The sequence below is a fragment of the Ursus maritimus genome, unplaced genomic scaffold, assembly GCF_017311325.1.
Source record: "Ursus maritimus isolate PB19 unplaced genomic scaffold, ASM1731132v1 scaffold_13, whole genome shotgun sequence".
Taxonomy (NCBI): Eukaryota; Metazoa; Chordata; class Mammalia; order Carnivora; family Ursidae; genus Ursus; species Ursus maritimus.
In genome coordinates, this window is record NW_024423675.1 from 31364527 (window position 1) to 31388408 (window position 23882).

At 37.5% G+C, this 23882-nt stretch overlaps 1 protein-coding gene across 17 annotated transcripts in view; it reads left to right on the forward strand.

Annotated features, from left to right (window-relative positions):
• The window catches only part of PKIB (cAMP-dependent protein kinase inhibitor beta), a 190157-nt gene that overhangs the window by 137171 nt on the left and 29104 nt on the right, over positions 1 to 23882 (forward strand). For 10 of the 17 annotated variants that reach the window (XM_040627738.1, XM_008691148.2, XM_040627750.1 and 7 more), the window contains one exon: positions 12163 to 12230. The exons of 1 other annotated variant lie outside the window; for it this stretch is intronic. The gene's annotated coding sequence lies outside the window, so the exon portion shown is untranslated. Of the gene's footprint in view, positions 1 to 4106; positions 4130 to 8554; positions 8590 to 10413; positions 10523 to 12162; positions 12231 to 23882 lie in introns of those variants that run through there. 6 more of the 17 variants (XM_040627741.1, XM_040627748.1, XM_040627740.1 and 3 more) reach the window with 4 other exon arrangements.

Genomic DNA, 23882 nt, shown 5'->3' on the forward strand with positions numbered 1-23882 from the left:
TCTCTTCCATGAGTGAAGTGGCAGTGTAAGTTAACATGGAGATTAGTAATAATAATAATTGCTAATAATTACCAAATACTTTCTTTATAAAGTTGGTAAGATTATTAGTCTCATTTACTAATGAGGGAATTGAAGTTTAGAGAGGATATGTAACTTGCCCAAAAACACAGAGCGCATTAGTGGTGGGGCTGGCATAACTCAAGGGTGTCTGAATCTAGCTGCTATGGTTTTCTAACTTCCAAGAGAAAAACTTAAGCAAGAATTATGAAGATTTAATTTAATGGCTCAATCCCTTAAGTGTATTCCTATCTTCCTTATCGTCATTGTGCCATTTCTTCTGCACTTCCTTTGCTTTGAAAAACTTTGTGGAAATAGGTACTCTAGGGATTCCAATACATCTGTTTGTTTTTTTTGAGTGTGTTCGAACTTTTAGGCATGAGTAAATGTGGTGGCAGCTTGACATCTGTTAATACTGACAGGTCATGACATGACACCAGGAAGCACTAGAAACATAAGGTGTTATGGGATATTTGGTTCATCTCAAGCTATTTTTACATATTTTAAAATCTTAGATCTGTTAGTCGTGTCCTGATTTTGTTTATCCTCAGAGTTATCTACATACTTAAGGATGCTTTAACTTGAGGAAAGTCTCTAATCTGAGTAAATGTGGCCTGTAAGAAAAGTGTATGTAGGTGCTATGTTTCCCTGGGTCAACACTATTTATACCCATGCCCTCCGGGAGCAGCTGAGAGTCTTTCATCATCCCCAGATCCATGCCCCAGAAGGGCTGCCATAAAAAAGTACTACAAACTGAATGGCTTAAAAAGAACAGAAATTTATTTTTTCACAGTCTGGAAGCCAGAAGTCTGAAACCAAAGTATTGGCAAGGCTATGCTCCCTCCAAAGCCTTTAGGGGAGGATCCTTCCTTGTCTCTTCCAGCTTCTGGTAGCGCCAGGTACTCCTTGGCCTGTAGATGCATTACTCCAGTTTCTGCCTCGCTCTTCCCATGACATTTTCCCTGTATGTCTGCATCTTCACATTGTCTTCCCTCTTTTTATAAGGATACACAGTCATATTGGATTAAGGGCCTACCCTAATTCAATGTAACCTCATCTCAACTTGGTTATATCTACAGAGATTCTATTTCCAAATAAGATCACATTCATAGGTACTGGCGTTAGGACTTCAAAATATTGTTTGAAAAGACACAATTCAACCTATGACACCACATCTGGTATTTGTGACACTGCTGGAGTGTCACTGACCGAGGCCAATTCCCTAGAGAAGCCCAGAAGTGGGGGGACTCATTCTACTAAAAATAAGTTAGTCTCTTAGCAGTTAGAATGATTGCTCTTTCACCAACTCCTTCACAAAATGGTTGTATTTTCATGATGATGTGAATTTTCTCATATTCGAAGGGTCCCGAAGCTAATGTTATTTCAACTAGTGCAGCATGATATGACAACAGTAGTACTGCAATGCAATGCAAATATCAACAACCACGAAATCAATAGACTGAGCAGATGATGTGACTCAACTAGCTGTGACAATCAGCAAATGATTGATGTGAGAAGCACAGCTTTTGGCAGCAGCTGTTTCACTGAGAATTGGTTTTAGTGAATCATCACCGCAGCTGCCATTTTTCTCTGAGCCAGATAAATCCTGACATGAATAAGGTGCTGTTATTGGAGATGTAAATGCAGCTAGTAATAAATGTCACTGGCCTAAGTCTGAGACATGTAGTCACTTGCAAATTCAAGAAAGGGGATGATTTTGATATTAAATATATTTTTGTTGAGTTTTGCCTCTTTTTTTGTCCTGTCTATAACCGTGCATTGAATTTAATGTCTTAATGCGAAGCATATCTAAATAAGTTAAAGTGAAGCATATGTAAATGAGTTAATCCATTTTCTAAAAAGCAAATATATTTAATATAAAGAATTGAGTGGGTCTAGTAAACAACACTCTGGGAGAAAATAAATCTTTATAAAACGCATATTAAGATTTTCCTTTGTTCTAAATTTGTACTTCAGTGACATCAACAGTGTTTAAATTCAGCTGTGAGTGTGGACTGTGGTGTGACTGGTAGTCGTGAAGTGCGGTCTATACAGCCTAATGCAGTGGTCTGCTCCAAATACCTCTCCAGTTCTAAACAGATCATAAATTAGAAAAGTGAAGTTTTTTTAGTTGACCCATATACCTGGATTAAAGAAAAATGTTTAAAATGACAATGACAACAAGCAACAATGTCAAAAAGAAACAAGACTAGGAGGCATCCCTTAGCAAAGTTAAATAGGAAAACCAGACATGAGCATTACGGCCTAAGTCTCTTTACTGATGAGCTGAGTATGAAGTCTTTACTTGATCAGTTTGTTTTTCAGAGATTGTTTTTACAGTTAGTGCTTAAGAGTAACTCTTGAAAGACCCTTTAAGAATGGATTTATCTCAAAATGCTATTTCAGGGGTTTTTTTCCTTAATATTATTCTAAAATCTGAGCCTGAAATTCTGTATCTTATTCTAAATCTGTAGCATGTTAAATAGTGAGCAAAGATAAATGCCTTTTGAATAATGTTCCTCTAATATATTTCTCTTTTATGTGTGTTTTTCCTAGACTATAGGAGAAAGAAATAGCCATACAGAATATCAGGACAAAGTAGATGCAAGAAAGAGACCTTTAGGCCAAGAACTAACAGAATCAAAATCACACAGGAATTCACACAGTTAGATTTGAGAGGAAATGAAGGTCAGAAAGAGAAAAAAAAGAGTTGGCTGTAAAGTCAGTTTTGTTAGTGAAAAAAATAAAGTGCATTCAAAAATTTCTCAGGCCTTTTCTGGTCCTATGTTGGCAACTGGTTATTTATTTTTAAAAGTTTTTTAAAGATTTATTTATTTGAGAGAGCGAGTGAGCATGTGCTCATGTTGGGAGGGGCAGAGGGAGAAAGTCTTCAAGCAGACTCCCTGCTGAGCACCGACCACCAGGCTGGACTTGATCTTAAGACCCATGAGATCATGAACTGACCTGAAACCAAGAGTTGGATGCCTGACAGCCACCCAGGTGCCCTGGTAACTGGTTATTTAGAAGCAGTTTGGTTTTAGATGAAGCTGAGTTTATATTCCCTTCCCCCCACAGTAAAGAAATGCCCTATGATCTTGTGCTAGTCACTTAACCTTCTAAAGTATAGTTTCTCCTTGGGTATAAGGAACATCCTAATAATGACTATCATTTATTAAGCACTTACTGTGTGTTACGCATTATACTGAGTATTTTCAGACATTGTCTCATGTAATGTTCATAACATATTCTGTGAGGCAGAAGTTTTCTTTCCACATTATAAATAAAGTTGGGCCGAAGTTATCCAAGTTATAGCTATTAAGTTCTAGAGACAGTCTGGCTCCAAAGCTCATGTGCATATCATTATACTGTCTTTAGTATTAGAATCTCTCCCAGCTTTAGCCTTCTCTGACCAAACCTTTTAGAGTGTCTGACTTCCTTTGCCCAGTGTTCTCGCCTTTGACACTGCCTCTCAACAAGATCAAGAAGGGTTATGTGGCAAAATACCTTAAAGCTCCCACAGGCTATCTACGCAGATATGGAAACTGAAGTCCAAAGGCTTTACTGTATTGTAAGAGGTCATTATATCTATTTCGTAAAATCATCTTGTCTTACCCAAAAGGGCACTAAATAATAATAATGATGATGATAATAATATATGTATTTATATAGAATAATATATATTGCAATATTTTTATATTTAATAATATATATATTCTTTAAAATTGAGGCTGTATTTATTGGTACTCTTCTTCTACTTCATACCCGTTACTCTAAGAGTCTGTGAAATCACTTTCTGGTAGATATGGAAGGATGGCAACACTTTTTTTTTTTATGTTGGTTAATTTGTCTTTATTTTTTAAATTTAAATTCAATTAATTAACATATAGTGTATTATTAGTTTCAGAGGTAGAGGTCAGTGATTCATCAGTCTTATATAACAGCCAGTGCTCATTACATCACGCGCCCTCGTTCATGCCCATCATCCAGTGCTATGTCGAGCTGCCTTCAAGGATACTGCTGTGCTTCTAAAAAAACAGCTGGCTCCTTTGAACAGGTTATTGATCTCATCAAGGTGAGGATGGAGCATCTGGTATTAAAATACAACGCTAATAAAATGTCCAATGAAAGCCACTTTGAAAAAAAATGTGGCGTATTTTCCACATATTTACTTTTGCTGCTCGTGTGGGTTGAATTAATCAAGTTACACTGCTTTCTTGAGACAGTGTGACTTGGTGTGAGACGGACATGGGTTCCAATCTTGACACTGCTTGGTGCTGGCTCTATTATAACCACAGGCTTTTTCAGGTATCCAATAGTATTAACATCTACTTTTATATACTTTTATATAGTATAATACTTTTATAAAGTATAATACTTTTATATAGTATTAACATCTACTTTTTTTTTTTTTTTAAAGATTTTATTTATTTATGTGACAGAGAGACAGCCAGAGAGAGAGGGAACACAGCAGGGGGAGTGGGAGAGGAAGAAGCAGGCTCACAGCAGAGGAGCCCGATGTGGGACTCGATCCCGGTACGCCAGAATCACGCCCTGAGCCGAAGGCAGACGCTTTAACGACTGTGCTACCCAGGCGCCCCTACTTTTAATAAATAGTATTAACATCTACTTTTGAGGCCTTTTGTAAGGATTCAGTGTGAGAATGTTTAAGACACCTGGAAAATCATGAACACTCAGCAATTGTTAGCTGCCTTCCCTCCCGCGATGGTATATTCACTTTAATATATAACATCATTTTCATTGGCTTTCTTTGTGAACATAAATGCCAGATCTAAATATGCTAGTATAAATATAAGGGTATTGGGGTATATACTTAAAATTTTAACTCTGCTTTTTTATTAACATCGAAATTACTTTATTAACTGTGATGCCTAACGGTGTTCTCTTTAGCCCCAGTTATACCTATTAAAATGTTGTAAATCATTTGGAACACATCTGAGGCTTATGAGATGATTTCCTGGTGTTTGAAGATTGTGATATAAGCAAGAAAGTAATATAGGCTAAGAATTTTAATATTGTTGGAAAAATTTAAAACATAACTTCCTTTATTGAAGCTTGGCAAGCAAACATTAAGAAACAGGGACTAATTTATAATAAATGTTCAACTGGTGCTTTAGCGATGTGGTTTTTCTATGACACATGATAAAGAGGTAGAGAAAGGGACTTTCCTGAGTGATCAGAGTGTCTTTCAGTTTATATGCTCAATGCCAGGAATTTTAGAACCACACAAGCCACACCTGAGGAGATGGGCAGGACAGATGGGAGCAAAGCATGACAATTTTGCATATTGTATGCGAAGTACCATGAAGCACAATCCTCCTTCCTGCCCCCACCCTTGATACACACACACATTCTTCCCTTATATCAACTCAAAATTAGAGAAAAAAAACCTTTTTGCCCCAACTTGATGGTGTACAGTAACTTGTTCAGGTATTTTGCAACCATTTATAAAGGAGAGGTCATTTTAGGGCAAGTCCTTTTACCCCAATTTACTTAGAGGAATAAATAGTAATATCTGGTTATTATATTTAAAAAGGGGGGAGGGTAGAATCCCACAATTTGAGCCAGTATTAAGAACTTTAAAAAAGATTATGAAACTCAAGTATAATGCTACAAACACTGAGGACAAAAACTAACCCCCACACAGTTTAAAGACCATGGATAATGCAGTCACTATGTGAAGAAGAAAAGATTACCAACAGATTTCTCTTCAAAGGAAAGGAGAGGAATATCAATTCCTCATACAAAATGAATTCGTATGATTGGTTTCAGTAAAATATAATGGTAAAGAATCCTGGAATTTTGATGTCCTTGGGTAACTACAATGTACATTCTGCAGCCTAAAGCTAGGGAGAAAATAATCTTAAGAAAAAATTAATCTAGTTATCGTCATCAGTCTGAATTGGACAGTGGTGGACAGTGGAATGAAGAACGGAAGTCTTTGGTCTGACGACTCCCTAAAACATGTCCTCCTGGGTGGGTGGCAGAGGGCAGGTGGGGAAGAAGAGCTAGCTAAGAGCATGGTGCACAACACTGCCTGAATATTCTGGAATGCTGGTGATCTTCTAGTAATTGGAACACGTCTGGCAAGTGATATAGATTCCCAGACTCTTATATGTCACAGTTGACTTGCATGTTGCCAACCTTGTATTAACTTCAAAGCATAAATTTAGATCCACTGTGAATTACATTTAGATCCAAAGTGAAATTGAGATCCACTGCATCTTTGAATGTAACTTAATAAAAGGTGGGGAGGAGGCTTTTGTTTCATTTTGTCATTTCCAGATATCAGCCTCACAGAAAGGATGAGAACAGTAGCAAAACACTTCTGCTTCCACTTCCCTTTACTCCTCTCATCTCACTCCTTCCTCTACTGTGAGAATTAGGAAAAGAGAAAACGCTATAAGCATCTGTTGCTTGTTCTTTTCTGTCTTGGGATTCTGGACATTTAAATGGAAACTAAAGCGTGATTGAGACCTGGCTTGTTCAGAACCCTGATTAATGCTTTTTTATTTCAAGAAATGTTTGCTTTAATTTTTCATGAGAACTTTAAACAGATTTAAGAAGTTTAGGCTACATCAAATCCGTTTTAAATTTGTTTGTCTTCTTGGATTAAGGTTCATTCTGTTATTCCATGATTTCAAATCATTACCTTTCTCTTATTAAGGTAAGAACAAACTTTTTTTTTTTTTTTAACCTTTGCTGATTACTGCTGCTTCTTCCTGCCTTCTGGGAGAGCACCTGTTATTCAGTTTTTGACACACTGATCTCTCTGAGCCTGAGATTCTATCAGTTCTCATCTTTTCAACTATATCCTATACAAAATTACTGAAATTTCCATTTTCGATTTTCTCCTCTTGCCTGAGTCTCAGGCACATAGTTCCAGTGACTCACCATGTGTGTCCCCTGGGGTATATTGGGACCATTTAAACTTTACCAGCTCTCCTCCTCATCTGTTATGATGAGGAGTTCTCTAAACATAAAACCTTGGAATTGTTTCAGCTCACTGCTTTCCTTCATTGACTATAGTTATCACCATGTTACATGGATTTTTCCATTTTGAAATGTTTTTTAGATTCATCTGTATTAGTTAAGAGATCAGTTTGCCAGTTATCAGAAAGTGCCAAAATAGCTGGATTAAACACGATGTAAATGTAGTTTTGTGTTGTGTATAGCTCAGGCCGATGGTACAGGGGTAAAATAGTGGCATGGCCACTGTTAGGAATGTAGGCTCCTTCCATCCTGTTGCTTGTCTTCCCCAAAGTCTTGATTGTCCTTGTCTGCTTGATGAATGATGGCTCAACACCGTGGGTACAGACCAATGTTGAAAAAGGGGACAAGAGGAGGCAGAGGCCACATTCCCCTCTCTTTCAGGGTATAACCTAGAAATGAAATACATGACTTCTGCTCATAGTCCATCTTTAAGTGACAAAATCCAATTTCATGGCCTTATTTAGCAGCATGGGAGGCTTGGTTACATGGTCCTTAGCTGTGTGCCTAGCTAAACTTCCTATTTCTATAAAAGACAAGGAGTAGAGCTAACCGGGAGCCAACCAGCAGCATCTGCTACACCTTCCTTACTCCAATTTTATTGCCTTTACCCTATGGTGGGCCTTTATTGCCCATTGCCAAGATTATTTCTACAGACCTTTAGCTGGATTTATTGATGGCTCATTATCAAGCCACCCATTCTTTCTTTTAAAGAGCCACTTTTTTTTTTCTCTTGTTTAACCCGTGCTCTTAACCTTCAAAGCTCTTAATAATCTGGTCCTATTATACCTGTTTCTAATCTTTTTTTCAAAGTTCATTCATTCATTGATTCATTTATTTATCCAGTAAATATGTGTTGAGTGACTACTCTGTGTCAGACATGGAGTCATTTATTTTCCTAAACTAGTGTTGTGGATGGAAACATCTTCATGAATGTACATACTTGCTAATGTCACAATGATTCATTTCTTTGAAGCTGGTTTTCTCCATTGTCATGCTTGAGAGGTTAAATACATTTTAAGAACAGCCTTTTGAAGCGAGGTCTTGCAGTCGAAGTGGTTAATTTGCTTTCAGGAATCAGATGATGTTCACTTGACACATTTCAACTTTCAGGTTTTTATACATTTTAGAACTATGATTTGCTTTTAAAAACAAAATGAAAATAGAAGAATGCTTAACGGAAGCAGCTGTAATGGATTTAGTAGCTCATTGAAATTGTAAAATTGTTCAAATGCAAGCATGAACTAAGGATTACCTCATGTGTTACAGTCGTCCAGTTGCTTCTTTGTTCCCGAACACCTTAATCTCTTCATCCTCAGTCCTGTAGACTGAGGTGTGAAGGTGTATATCACAGAACACACCTTGTTTGGACTTTGTCTTCTAGACTACATTTTCTTCTTTTTCTATAATCCTAGGTGATACAGAGAGAGACATTTACTTATTACAACTAATCTGACATTGTTTTTATATTTGTTCTTTATTCTTTCAGAGAAGATGCTGGACAAGGTCCAGGTCTTGGGCAAGGTATGTGAGGCTGAGTTGTACAAATATAGGGTCAAATCTTTATTTAAAGTTTTTATATTTTTTTCATCATTTTTAAACTAATTTTGATTTTTTTAAAAAAATTGCATTAAGTATTATTTATCTTGACTTCTGAGGATTCAGGGACCTCCTGAAATCTTGTGTTTGAGGTGCGCCGGATCCTTCTTCTTTATGTAAATTATTTGTATATCGACATGGCTGGCTGCTTCAGTCATTAATACTTTCAAGTTAGGAAATGTATATTTCAAAGAGAAAATAAATTCTCATTATTTTACCAAACGCTAGAAGCAAAATTATCTTAAATGCCATCATGTCATCGTAGTTTAAGTATTTACATTTACAACTGGGATAAGATCAGGATACACAGGGAAGCCACTCCATGAAGACAAGGCAGGGGCATTTGAAGGGGAAGATGAAAAAGTGCCCGGTTTGAGTAACTTCAGGTGTTTTATTCCATTCTGTCTTGAAATGGCTGCTCTGGTTCCATCTCCAGACTGGTAGCCTCATCTCTACTGGCAGTGTGGTTATGTCATTTTCAGACTACACCTTTGGAGGAGGAGAGGAGGAGGGGGAGAGAGTGGGTGGAGCCTAGGAGCTGCTTTAACCAGAGCGGTTCTGTGTGTATCTGTCTTACATATTGGCCATCTGCTAAAAAGTTCATTTGGAAAAAAAATTTTTAAAAAGTTTGAAAATCACTGGACTAGATAATTCACAATTCTGAGTGTACATGTAGTTCTGATATGATGGATTTCTGCTGACCTACCCACACCTTGATCTGCTTCTCTTGTCAGTCATATGACAAACACCCTTTGGTGAGACCGCTGCCTTCTCACCTTGAGTATCTCCTAACCTTCATATATAATACTGTAGATTTAATAGTAGTTCTAAGAGAGATAGTAGAGAGAATTAGACCTTGTGCAGTGGCAATGTCCTACAGATTCTGCATCTTATATTGAAGTTCAGGAAGAACATAGTAAAATACCCAGTTATATCATTTTTATTTCATTTTAAATTTCTGTCAATGTATCTAATATATATAATAATTTAAAATATAACATAACTTATATAAGTCTATTAGTAGAGTGATACTTACAATTTACAAAAATAAGTATTTATAAATAGGAGATGTGCACTCAAAATAATTTTATTGTTGTTGTTAGTTGCATGCCACTGTTCTGGAAACCTTTTCAGAAATTACTGCTCTTCTGCTAGTAAAATTGTTGATGGTTGATAACTTAGGATAAGTAGAGACTCTCCCAGTCTCTTAATCTTTAGCATATCCCTCATAAATCTAAATTTTGATGGGTGTGAGTTATCAAAAATATGTTTGGAATAGTATTTTCAAACTCCATCCCATAAGTGTACTTGGATGTAACATAACCTGCAAAGAGGTAGAGAAGGAAAAATAACTATGTCAGCATACTATTTTTTTGTTTGTTTGTTTCTTGGTTCTATTACAATGGGCAGAAATAGTGGAAAATTCATAAAATGAAAACACTAATACGATAAAGGTATACAATAGGGATTTTTTTAAACATGCATTTGAAAGACACAAATAACAATGTTTAGTCTTATCAAACTGACTTTAAATTGGGTTCCAGTTTGCAGTTTCTGCTAGAACTTTGCCAAGAACTGTATGCAGATGTTTGAAAAAATTGGGACTGCAAAAGTATGTTTTTGTAATCTTGTTTTTTAGGGGTGAATATTTACATTATATTACATAAATTTTGAAGCTTATAAATTTTTATCTTATTACTACTTCCCTCATGATTGTGTTTTCATTTATTTTTCTCTTCCTCTTCTCAGTTCCTTATATTTGGCCTGAACAAATTAGACTCAACTGAAGAGAAATAGTCCCAGACACAGAGTGAGAGGAACAGTGCAAACCGTATGGGAAGCTGGGTACAGGAACAAGGTTAAAAGATGTCCATTTTGGATTTTAAAATTCTTTCACAGTGATAAAGTATGCATTCAGGCAGCTCTGAGTCTGAAAAATACCTCATGCCCCTTGACACTCAACAGATATTTATTTTATTCCTCCTACCATGTACAAAATGTTGTGCAAGAGCAATGAGTCACAGCCAATGTCCTCAAAAGGCTTTAAAAAATTATGTGAGATGGAGATGGGAAAGCAGTAATCAGAAATTTGTAAGTTCAATAATGGAGATACAGCAGAGTGTTTTGGAGCACAGGGGAGGGAACATACTAGCCCAAACGGCATAGAAGTCTTCTGGGAAAGCGGTGCCCAAGTTAACCCTGAATGGATGAATATATGCTAGCCAGGGGATGGGGAAGGGATTGAGGGCAAAGAACCTCAGTCACAGGGGCAATATAAATAAGGTAAAGGGGTGCCATTAACTGGGTATGACCTCAGAGCTTTGGGATTAATGCAGGTTGGGCATGGTGAAGGAGAGGTGGATTGGGACCAACTCCTGGAGGGCACCATACATGCTGTGAAAGGGCTTGGACTTGATCCTGCGGGTGATGGGAAAGCTGTGAAGGATTAGTTATAGAATGACCATGAACATATTTACTTTGAAATAATTCCATCTGACATATGAGTAAAGAGTGGAGTTGCAGGAAGCAAGAATGCATACAAGAAGAGTCATTTAGGATGTTGTTGCAATAGTCCAAGAAGAGTGAATTGCAGGCTGGCCAAAGGTAGTGGGTATGTGGTGGAGGGAATTTGCAAAGTGCCCTCTTGCTTTCAGTGACCAGTGTGAATACTGATAGTTCATACTCCTATTATTTTTCACCCTTCTTGTGTCAGGTGCTCAACCCTGAGATACAGGGCCCATTCTGTGAACAGGAATTATATGTACATTGTTTATCTTTGTTTCTAGGAGCAAGCTTGTTTTATTCCTTTCACATGGTGCCCATTTGGGTAGTGGGAATATTGGTACAATGCCTCAGGACACTTAAGAAAGAGTAAAACATTTTTCTACAGTCACATTCCAAAAAGATAATAAGTTTCTACAATTTCCCAAAGATGTAGTCATGCCAAATATTTTCTTACGGTCATTTTTCTACGCCTACAAGTATTTGCTGTAATGGACAGTCGCTTTTAGATGATGACTTTCTCAACTTGACGTTAATCCCTAATAGCACTGGTGCAGTAATTATGCACTGCATTTTGTAGCTGGCAATCCTAGGTACTAACACCTGGTATTTGAAATGAAGGCCTTTTGATTTTTAACAGAAAATTTTATTGTAGAGGTTTTGCTTTTCTTGAGAAAGTCAAGTCATAGTGTTTACCAGTTGAAACTCTATAAAAACAAAATGATTAAAATTTGTTAATCTAGGGGCAACTGGGTGGCTCAGTGAGTTAAGCATCTGCCTTCAGTTTGGGTCATAATCCCAGGGTCCTGGGATTGAGCCCCACATCTGCTCCTTGCTCAGCAGGGAGTCTGCTTCTCCTCTGCCCCTCCCCCTGCTCATGCTCTCTCTCTCAAATAAATAAATAAAATCTTTTAAAAAATAAAATAATTTTGTTAATCTAACTGAATTTATTCCTTTTCTGGTTCTTAATAGCTTTTCTTTATTATTAATTTACAGGAAAGAAGGCTTATCAGAGTTTCTTCCTAAACCTCTTGAAAATAACAGAATATTTTAATCAGAGACTTGTAAGTATCTTTTCTTCTTTATTTAGAGAATTAGATATTGATTTTATGGAAGAATTGACTTCTTCAGGAATACGCTTGACAGGATATAGCTATACAATCTGAGTTGGCATACAAAATTTGAGTGAGAGTAAAACACAGAAAATCACCTCTCAAAAAACAAAACAAAGAAACCAAGATCTCAGTCAGAAAACCTTCATCAAATCTATCTATAGCTAGTGAATATTTGAATTATTTTTTGTCAATTTCTATTTCTAGATGTCATTTTCATTACTTTTTCCCCCTTTGTGAAAATATCTGTGTGTCCACATATTTTAGCAAGTCTGTAACATCAATGAGAAGGAAGAGGAAAAGGTTAGGGTGTGAACACAGGAAAGGGAAGAATTTGTATTCTGTTAAAAGTTACATGGCTTTGGACGACTTTGTATTTTCCAATTACACTTTCAGTGAATTTTTTTACGAAATCAAAGCTAAGCCTCATAATAGCTAAGGTTCAGTCAGTTTCATCTTATTTTTGAAATGTCTAGTGCTCTGCTAGATCCCACACTGGCCAACTCAGGAACACAGAATCAGGGGACCCTTCCTGCTTCAATTTAGCAAGAGGTCAAGAGAAGCACATCTTTTCACAAGCATGTATTTTTATCAGATAACTTGAGAAGACTCAATGAGAAAAAAAACAACAACAAAAAAACCCTTTATCCTAAAAGTGTATCTGTAGCAACAGCATTTAATGTATTATTCCCTGAAAGACATTTGAAATCTAATGTAGTCCTATTCTAGCACTAAGACAAATAGTTGTCATACTGAGTTGAAGAGCACAGAGTCTAGGGCCCATGGAGTAAAGAGAGATTAATAAAGCAGTCAGGTAACTAAGGTCTGGAGCTGAGTGGGTTCTTCACTAGGTGGTAAGAGCTTAGCATACTGCTGGGCTTCTCAACTGTAAATATTTGTGTTTGAAGATTGTTGACTAGAAATGACTACCTGACATCATTTTATGATTCTATGACATCCCTGAAACTTTGTTGCTTAGTAGTTAACAGTCGTTTTATCTTGGATAATCTATGATTATTATAGTGACATTAGCATTTGTGTAGTAGCTAATAAAATCAACCAACAGGAACTGAGACATATTTCTAGCTTGCTTCATCAGATAAGATTTCAGCAAATTGTTTGATTAAAAGGTGTACTGAAATATTAATTACACATTCTGTCACAATATAGGTGGTTTCCTAGCTACATGACATTAATTTTTAGTTCCAGTGCATCCATATTTGAATCTTGTGTGTTTCAGCAAGTTACCTGAATTCTCTAATGCTTCAATTTATCAGTTAAATGAAGTTAAAAATGCTTACGTGATAGGCTTATATGCGGATTAAATGAAATGATAAAACAGTACACTATAAATAATACTGAAGTAAACCTATACTACAATGTAATTTCCTATCTTTACTATATTGTTTCATAGACTTTGAGGTTTTGCCCACATAATGATTTCATTTGTCCCTGTACATAAACTGTTTATAAAATCATTGAAAGAATTGTGAGAATGGAGATTTTTGGCCACATTCCCAGATATATTTTTTTTAAAGATTTTATTTATTTATTTGACAGAGAGAGAGACAGCCAGAGAGAGAGAGGGAACATAAGCAGGGGGAGTGGGAGAGGAAGAAGCAGGCTGCCAGCGGAGGAGTCTGATGCGGGGCTCGATCCCAGAACGCTGGGATCACGCCCTGAGCCAAAGGCAGACACTTAACGACTGAGCCACCCAGGCGCCCCCATTCCCAGATATTTTTAACAAGCATCTCAGATAATTCACATGAAAATGACCTACAGGCTACTCTTCAAGAAACACAAATTTTCTTTTAAAAATTAGCCTCAAACTAGTTGATTTATCAAATCACATGGGAACTTTGTACAAAATACATATTCCTAGGGCTCCATCTTGGAGATTCCAATTTGGCAGATTTGGAACAAGGCTTTGCAACTGTGTTTTAAACAAGTTGCCATGCCGATTTTGATATTTGCAAACCACTGCTCTACAACCTCACCATATCTCTAACTTTTAATTGATAAGGCTTACAGCTGTGCTTACCATATGTAGATGAGGGGATATCATTATGGGTCAATGCTTCAATTAGTTCCGTTCAAGTTCCAGGAGTGAAGAGATGAGCTTGAATGTCTGCTTTTGCATACATTAACCAGATTGACAGTCTTCTCTACCTTGGTTGTGTAGCTGCTTTAAGTAAATCAAGCCAAGCCCATAAATTGCGGAACCCCTGAATGAGAAGGGGCTGTTGGAGACCATCTACTTTAAACCCTTTGTTTTACAGAGGAGGAAAATGAGGCTCAGAGGTCTGCTGAAGGCCAGAGGACAAGACTAGAACTAACACTTCGATTTCTGTTCCCAGCTCAGTTCCATTTCTATTACAGCCAATTGACTTTGATTCTGCCATTTCAATAATGTGCAACCTGTGAAACCCGCTCAGCTACTCTTGGGCTGGTGTAGGCTTCCCAGCAGGCATAGAAAGTGCTGTATGAGTCAGCTTTCCTACTTAACTGTTCAGCTGTCTGAAAGTGACAGTTTCTTCCTTTCCATCTCCAGTTCTCTATCTTGAATAACAAAGAGGCAGGAAGGTCACTGAGGAACTGAAGGTACTCCCCAGGAGAGGCAGCCTGTTCCAGCAGTGGCACCATCTTCTCAGTTGCCTTCCTGATTCTTTTTCTTAGCTAGAGTCATCTGCTTTTTCTCCATCTCTGTATCTCTAGATGGCAGAGCCGTAATTACTTTTGTCTGTCATTTTACTCTTGCATCATTTTCTCTTAGCATTCTTTACATCATGTTAGTTGCCCTCATTTGGACACCATTTAGCTGTAGAGTGCCATTAAGTTCAACAAATGTTAAATACTACTCTGTCCCAAGAATAGTCTTGGGTACCAGAAATGTAAAATGAAGTTAGCATGGTCCTAGTTTCAGAAGAGTTTACAGTATCATGGGGAAGGAGATCAGTATAACAAATCTGCAAGAGTGCTTGAGAGTGTTACAGTAGCCACAGCTACCACTTCAGGAGAGTCAAAGAAATATTGGGAAAGGAAGTGACATCAGTCTGTTTTGTGTGAAAAAATCATAACCCACAGGATAAATGTAACATTTTGCAACGACATGAAGAGAATGTTTCTAAGGCTTAATGAAGAGAGCTAATGCAATCAGAGACTAATAAGGTAGGTGTTGGCATAATGGTGAGAAAGGGACACTGCAACGTGTAGCAGGAGACCTGGGTCTTCTGCTCACACTACCAGCCCCAACCTATGTGACTTGCGCCAATCCAGTGAGACTCTTCAGGCCCCACTTGAGTGCTCACTCAGTTCATTCAAATAATGAAATTCAAGTGATAGGCTGTCCTACATTTTTGAGATACGGTCAGGTGGAGGAAAAGTTTCCTCTCAGACAAAGTGCTATCTGAGCCAAAGCCTCAGTTTTGAGTAGGTATTGATTGGGTGAAGAGAAGCTTTGGAAGGAGAATGCTCCAGCCAGGAGGAACTGCATCCATCCATTGGCCTGAGTCTGGAGGTGAAGGAAGTATTTCTGAGAGCTACAAGTCCTGAGTGGGGAGCAGTTTCTTTCAGCTGCTGGACCACAGGGGAGGAGAAGCAAGAGGCAAGGCTGGAATATAAGCAAAATGTAGATCACGCAGGGTGTTGTTAGTCCTGCTAAGGAACAAGGTGACTTTTTCTTGGCTTAAGGAGAATGGTCAAAGAGCTGAGATAGTTAAGATTTGCGTGGCTAGCATAAAGAATGGAAGAGGAAAAGAAAACTGAGGCAGGATAATCAGTGAAGGGGATAATCCAATCTGGAGATGTTGGTGACCTTAACTAGGTTAGTAAAAGAAAGTGAGCAGAGCTGTTGGTCTATCATTTAAAGAGCTATTTAGAGGGACGCCTGGGTGGCTCAGTCGTTAAACAGCTGCCTTCGGCTCAGGGCGTGATCCCGGCGTTCTGGGATCGAGCCCCACATCAGGCTCCTCCGCTGGGAGCCTGCTTCTTCCTCTCCCACTCCCCCTGCTTGTGTTCCCTCTCTCACTGGCTGTCTCTCTCTCTGTCAAATAAATAAATAAAATCTTAAAAAAAAATAAAGAGCTATTTAGAGAAATATGACTTGATGGTCATGGAGGTGAGGGAAAAGGATGCCTGCTGGGCTTCTGACCTGTGCAACTGGGTGGATTTTAGTGTTGTTCATGGAGAAAGAAACCCAGGAGGAGGAACCGGTTTCAAAAGGAATTCGAGAATCTCTAACATGAGGGGATGAAACCAGCCAATCCGTCCTGGGGCTCTTCAAACTAACTGACCTTCCACATGCTGAGAATATCACACACGTTGTCACACTTAGTCTTCTCAGCTGTGGGAGGTAGTATTCTGTGCTCAAAAGATGTGAAAGCTGAGGCTGAGAGAGCTTAATGCCTTGTATAAGGTCCCTTAGCTAATAAGTAGTGGAGCCAAAAGTTCAGACCAGAGCTAAACCAGGTGTATTCCATCTAAAGCACATACACATTCTATTTTATCACTTCTCTTTCCCTTTGAGTCTGATATGTGTAATTCTGTGAAAATAGGTCATTTGTAGAACACAAATAACTTTAGACTTTATGGATTGTTAAATTGAAGGCATAAACTCTACCATCTAACTGATCATTGTCTCTCACCTGGAATACTGCAATTGTCTCCAAACTTATCCCTTGAATCCACTCTTCTTTTCCAATCTGCACCGAAGTGATCTTTCTAAAGCTCAATTTTGATGATCATGCTATTGCTTCAAAAATGTCAATGACTTTCCATTGCTGTTAGGATAGAACAAATCCTTAACATGCCCCATGATGTAGCCACTGTTAACTGACCCACTTCATCTTGTGCCATTTTCCACCACCTTCTCTGTGTTTAGGCCACATTGGCCTTCCCTTAGCTTCTGAAATGTGCTATGTTCTCCTCCTCTGCATGAAATACTCTTCTTTTGCTTCTGTATCAACCAGATAGCTCCTTTTCTTCATATCTCAGCTTATATTAATGAATCAGCCTCTGATACACTCACAAAACAAATGATTTTTCATCTAAGACCACAGTTTGTATTTATACGTGGATTTGTGTTCATTATTTTTTTCTCACCCATTAGATTCCATGAAAGTAGTTATATAATTGTTTTTCCAGGCATATAATTTGCACTCAATAGATATTTTTGAAGCAAATTAATAAATTTATAAAAGAATGAATGTGATTCTACATTAGTTAATTTATATTTGATTATTTATTTGGTATATTATTTAGAATTGAAAAAAGAACATTTTCTTTGTTCCCATAAAATAGTTTCAGTTATATACGACATTGTTTTTTAATATCTTGATGATATAGTATTTCCCCTGATATCATATTATAATTGTTTTTCCTTTTCTGAAGTCAATTTTCTTTTGCACGATAAATGAAGCTAATTCCGACAGCATGGTGGTAATTACTGAATTGACATTTTTTGGATTAAACCAATTAAACCAAAGCAATTGAAACTTGGAAATGGCAACTATAAAAGAACAATATGTCATCATTCAGTGTACCAATGAAGAATGGAAATGTGTTATAATTAGTTTGTAAATGTCACATCTTTATTGCACTTGCTAATTAAATGAGACTTTTCCATCCCAGCCTTACTGAAAATAATTTGGAATTTTCAGGAGTGATATTTTATTTTTTTCACTCGAGAATGATTCTCTGCCATGATTATCATAGTCTAACAAATAAAGCTTGGCTAAGGCCTAGTGAAGAATGCCACTAATGTGTGAACCCTTAACCCTCAAGTGGTGGTAGGCTTTCAGTGCTCAAAATAGGCTACCAGGACTCTGGACTGAACAAATGATGGGGCTGGATTGGGATGGAATGTAGCATAAGATTTTTGCCATCTATTCTACAGATAACATTGCTGAGACCCCCCAGAATTGTCTATGAATATTGACTATGATTATCTAGCCTTTCAATCTCGAAGAGCCAACTGAAAGGATTAGATTACATGAGCACTCAACAAAGTACTTTAGCTTGAATAGCCTGTAATTTTACATGGAAGAAGGAGTGAATTAAAGTTAGGTAGAAGAAAGCTTACGTATTAGAGATTAAAGTTCCAGTTGTTACAGGAGACAGGTTTTTGGCCATTGGGGAGACGATTTATGATATAGTCCAACCAACATGGGGATCCTAGTTTCCTAGGATTCTACAGAATTATTAGAAGGGTCTGCAAGCCATGTATGCATCTGTGTCTAAACAAATACTGTCAATTGACATATATATTACCATTTTCCAAATGTATGTCGATTATTGTTATAAAAATGAGAGTTAGCTGCTTTGAAATATTTATTTCATAGTACCTTTTCATCTGTTATGTAATTTCTCAGTCAGATAACTAAAAAATGTGGGTTCTTCAACCTTGAGGCATCATCCTGCATTAAATCTCAATGAACTCATTGTTATCTGCCATACTATGGGATGTACAAACTATTTTTTCCCCACACTTAGTATTACTGAGAGTCTTCAGATTCTAAGACTCCATCCTGAGTGCCACCTGTCACTTTTTCTCATCTGATGCTCTGGTGTGTCTGCTGACCACTTTCTGCTGTTTCCTACAACTTTTTGATACTGCTGCAACTCTATCTAGTTGAAATCAAACTAGAATTGTCCTCAGGGTCTTCTCTTTGTTGCCCAAAGCAGAGATATCATTAAGATGGTTGTGGTGCATAGTAAACTTTACCCAAGACTGGAGGATAATATGAGAGAATTATAGTGCAGAGATGAGAAACCTAGCATTAGATACTCAACATCATTACTTCTAGAGTCCATTAATTATGCCCATTCATGGGGGTTCCCTACTGGTTGGCTCTGTCCTTAGTGTCCAGCCTTGTTTCAGGTTTCTACCCTCCTTCCATAGGCAAAGTTGTTTCAATATTTTCCTGCCTCCCTGGACTCTAGGTTAGAATCCTTCTCCCTGTACATAAAGAAATCAGTACATGTTGTGATTTTATATCCTAGAAGTTATTATGCGACTCAGACCCCAATGAATACAACTGTTATTGTCTGAATATTATCATTCCCAGGTAGGATTATCATTGAATGAGCCTCTACCCCAACAATCTACCGCCAAGCAAGAGGGCTCTCCAACCAAAGAGAATGATTATTTTCACAAAGACTTAGAAGAACATAAATTGACTTCTAAGCATGGCACAGGGTCAAGATATGGACATGTCTTTCCCTAAGAGACTTTACCATCAGAAACCTTCCTCTAAGCACATGAAGGCATGACCTTCACAGAATGGGGTAGCAAAAAGTCTACCTTCCTCTCCCACACACACCCAAAGGCTTGGTCTTTTCCTATTGCAAATTACATCCACCATGTCTATAGGTGATCTGATGTTTAAAAAATGGTTTTATCCTTGAAAAAATTAGAAACCATCATTATTGTGGTATAAATACTGGCCCAGATGTCCAGTGACATGCTGTCTAGACTTGATTCTGAAATTAATGAGATCTCTGTCATACCAGCAATCTGGTCTCCTTTTTCACATCTTTGAAATCAGGATTGCTTTCTTGTTAATTTAATTTTTATTATTTGCTGATGACTAAAGCTCCTTCTGGCACCAAAATTCTCAGATATCTCCAAGTGGAATGTCTGTTGTTTTGTTTTTCTCTTGACTGTCTTCAGTAGCATTGATTAATTTGGCTTTGCATCAACTCTATGAAATTGTAAAATCTGAAACACCTGGGTGGCTCAGTCAGTTAAGCGTCTGGCTGTGGCCCAGGTCATGATCCCAGGGTCCTGGGATTGAGCCCCACATCAGGCTCCCTGCTCTGCTCCCTCTGCCCCTCTCCCTGCTCATGCTGTCTCTCTCTCTCTCTCTCTCTCTCAAATAAATAAAATCTTAAAAAAAACCACGAAATTGTAAAATAGGAAAAAAAACTGGATTAGGTGTGCTGTGGTCAAGGTCAGATAGACATTTGAGTGCCTTGTGCAAAATGTTACATCTCAATTTTTAAAATTAGCCTATTGATATATTTCTATATATCCTTAAAAGCAGAAAACACACTTATTAATTTTCACCCAGCTACTGAACTTCACAGGTCATTAAAAATGTGTTATGAAAAATTAGTCACTTGCCCCCAGTTATAGATGGTGATAGAATTAGGAGTTGGATCATATGTTTCCATCACTACCGTTAATTTTAAAAATGAGAGTTACCACTAAAATAATTTAAAGGAAGAGACTGTGTCAGAGTGCAGATAATATTTTAAAAATGCACTTTTAAAGGACCAAAAATTCTATTTACAGTTATAATTACTACTATGTGTATGAGAGACAAAGATGAGAATATCTCAATATATGTTCCCTAAATAAATCTTGAGGCAAATTACAGAAAGTATTAAAAGAAAAAGAAGATTCTTAGACTCCAAAGAGTTTACTGCATACCTTACCTAGCAGCAAAATGGCTATTCAACTTGGCTTCGGTTGAATAAATGCCTATGAAAAAAAAAAAAAAAACTCAGTGAAAATATTCTGTTATGACCGAGCTAGCTTAAATTAAAAACACATCAAAGAAACATGCCATTTTCAGATACAGAAAGCCTTCTGATATAGAATTTACTGGGAAACAAGTTTTGAATTTTAATTTTGGCAATTAATATTTTAAAATACGAAGACTATTTAAGTTAACAGAAGATAGGCAGCTCTGCTTTCCCTCCATGCCTTATGGATGATTTGCTGGGGAAAATCACACACACAGTTAAGTATTAAAAACAAACAAACAAAAAACACGTAAATTTGTATTGTTTTCATTATTTCCTAATAAGGGCTTCTGAAAATGCCAGAATGTTCCTCTCTCCACACAATTTGATGTGTGATTATTGTCATTGTCCTGCAGTCCCCAACATGCAAGTCTTCTTGTTTTCAGAAACCTTACTACTGTGGGGTGGAGTATGTAACTTAGAACTTAAGAGTCATCTCTTCTGAGACTGAAAGACCCAGGGACAGTCTCCTGGTGACACAAGAGTGACTTGAACAAGAACATTCTTCATTCAAATGAAACAAAAGCTATTGTGTACATACTGATTAGTTTTTCTTTAAGTTCGTACTTTTTAGTGCTGGTAAAATATATTTTTAGTAAAGTTTATCTATCTAGCTCAAAAAAATTCAAAGTTTTGAGGTTATTGCAACAATGCATAGGTCTTGAAAGTGAAACAAATTGGCTTATAAATGCTTATAATTAGAATAGGCTTTAATGACTACTTTCCTCTTAAGTTTCTGACTATTTTTGATGAGTGTTTGAGTTTAGGTGGGTTTAAGCAGATTTGAAGTAAGAGGAGTGAAAGAGGTGACAGCTAAAAACTTAATTAAAGAAGACTCTAAAGATCTAGCTTCTCCTGCCTACACTGCAAATGGAAAATAAAGGGATTTAGTCATTGAGGAAACATAACAAGACAGGGTCAAGGGAAACTGAGGCTCAAAGAGGTTGAGGAATCTGCCCGATGTTATGTAATTGGTGCTGCTAAAAACCAAGATGTGACTCCAGCCTCCCTGCCTCAACCTTAAACATGGGCAGAAGATAAAATGCTGATAATTCAGGAAAGTGTTTCCCCCCATCTTTCCCAAAATAACACTTCTTTTTTATTAGCTAATTTGCAGAAGTGCCACCATTAACAGTCTGCTTCTTTTGTCTAAGACTTTGTCTGGAGTTTTTCTTGTAGGGAACCACATATATAGCATATTCCTGTGAATGAATTAAGCAAATATTTTCCAAGAGCTGGTCTGAATAGGATGAAGAGGAAGAGGACACTGGAAGGTCTATGGCAGGAGTGGGGGCTGGAGAGAGCAAGAGAAAATTGATGAAGGAAGACTATAAAGCTGTGGGTCTGGGAGAGTCTGCAATTTACTAGGGGCTGTATTGACTGTTGAAATGAAATTGTGCTCTAAATGTGCTTTAATGTAATCATGTAATGTTTGTTTCCCTTACTTCACTGCCTTCATATATTCATTCTCAGTATTCGTCCTCTTACAAACAGCTGTTTTACATTCATCACATTTCAAAAGATTTTTTCTGATTTTTTTATTCAGAAGATGCACATCTATAAATGGTGCTCTTCAAATATTAGTTGAATTAAGTGAAATCTTCTTCAACCTTGTGTTTTTCTTAATCTATTGTTTTTTATGATCTCTTTGAAAGACCCAGAGATATCTTGGTCAATATCATCCAGAATGTTCTGGCCCCTCAGGCTGACCTTCCAGGGTAAATAAGCTTTGGTGAGCAGTTGTTTCTGCTGTCTTCAGTGTATCCATGTTTCCATGCTTCCTGCCTCCTCAGCTTCCCCAGCTAGTGAAGATTTTTAGAACTGTCTATAGTTACAGTAATTTTCAGATTATTACAAATGAGTCATCTTTCTAGTATTTTCTTCAGTTATTTTAATTATGATGGATTTAGGGGAATTTTTCTATACTAAAATTCTTCAGCATCCTTAATCAAATGTTAAAGGATAACAATGAGAAATCCAATGTGAAATTGGGGTGTCTGGGTGGTTCATCCGGTTAAGCGTCTACCTTTGTCTCCAGTCATGATCCCAGGGTCCTGGGATGGAGCCCCACATTGGGCTCCCTGCTCAGCGGGGACTCTGCTTCTCCCTCTCCCTCTGCCACTCCCCCTGCTTGTGCCCCCCCCTTTCAAATAAATAAAATCTTAAAAAAAAAATCTTATGTGAAATGGATCAGAGTGTCAGGTTGACTTGAAACATCTTTCTTGTTCAGAAATATTGCCAGGCCTAGAGTATAAATGTACTAATGCTTGAAATACCAATGAGTGTTTTCAGGTTTGATAACATAAGCTTCCCATCTGCTCAGACAGGATCTACAAATGATATGGATTTCAAAGTCAGATTGATGTGAAGTTCATTTGGAAAGCACTCATTGAACAACTACTATCCACTGCGCACACGTAGAACCTATTTGTTCTTGCCTCCCAGGAGGTAGGGTCTTCTAGGGGTAAAAGAAGTCACCCACACAGAACTTTTCGTGCAAAATATTAAACTTATTTAGTGGTGGACTTTAGGGTTGACTGTTAAGAATGAATGGTGAAAAAGCCCAGGGGATGATTGATATAGCAAAGCCGTTAGTATATGTCCTGATAGAGCAGCTCTGGAAAAAGTCAATTTTGTGATTTATTTAATTTTTAATCTACTACAAGAAAATTTGCAATAACCTTGGAAATTGGATGAATAGATCTCTAAGATTGTGTATGTGCATTGGTATACTTTGGTAAAACAACCATTCTTCAGGGTGATACATGCTGTTAGACCCTGAAGCCAGTAATATATGGACTTATGTTTGTTTCTGTGGGGGGGTTTTCAGCGTATTATTAGGGAATCTGACCTCAAACCTTTACTGCAATTCAGCCATTCCCAAATTTGTGTGACAACATGAATCTCCTTGGGTGCTTACAATGCACATGGTGTCAAACACACGTAATTGAAGGCTCTAGTCTGTATTCTTAACAGACTACCCAGGTGAGCCTTATGAGCAGGCAAATATGGGAAGTTCTGGTTCATCTGGCATAAGATGAATTTTAGGTAAATAGGCTTTTACCCACCCTTGCCCCC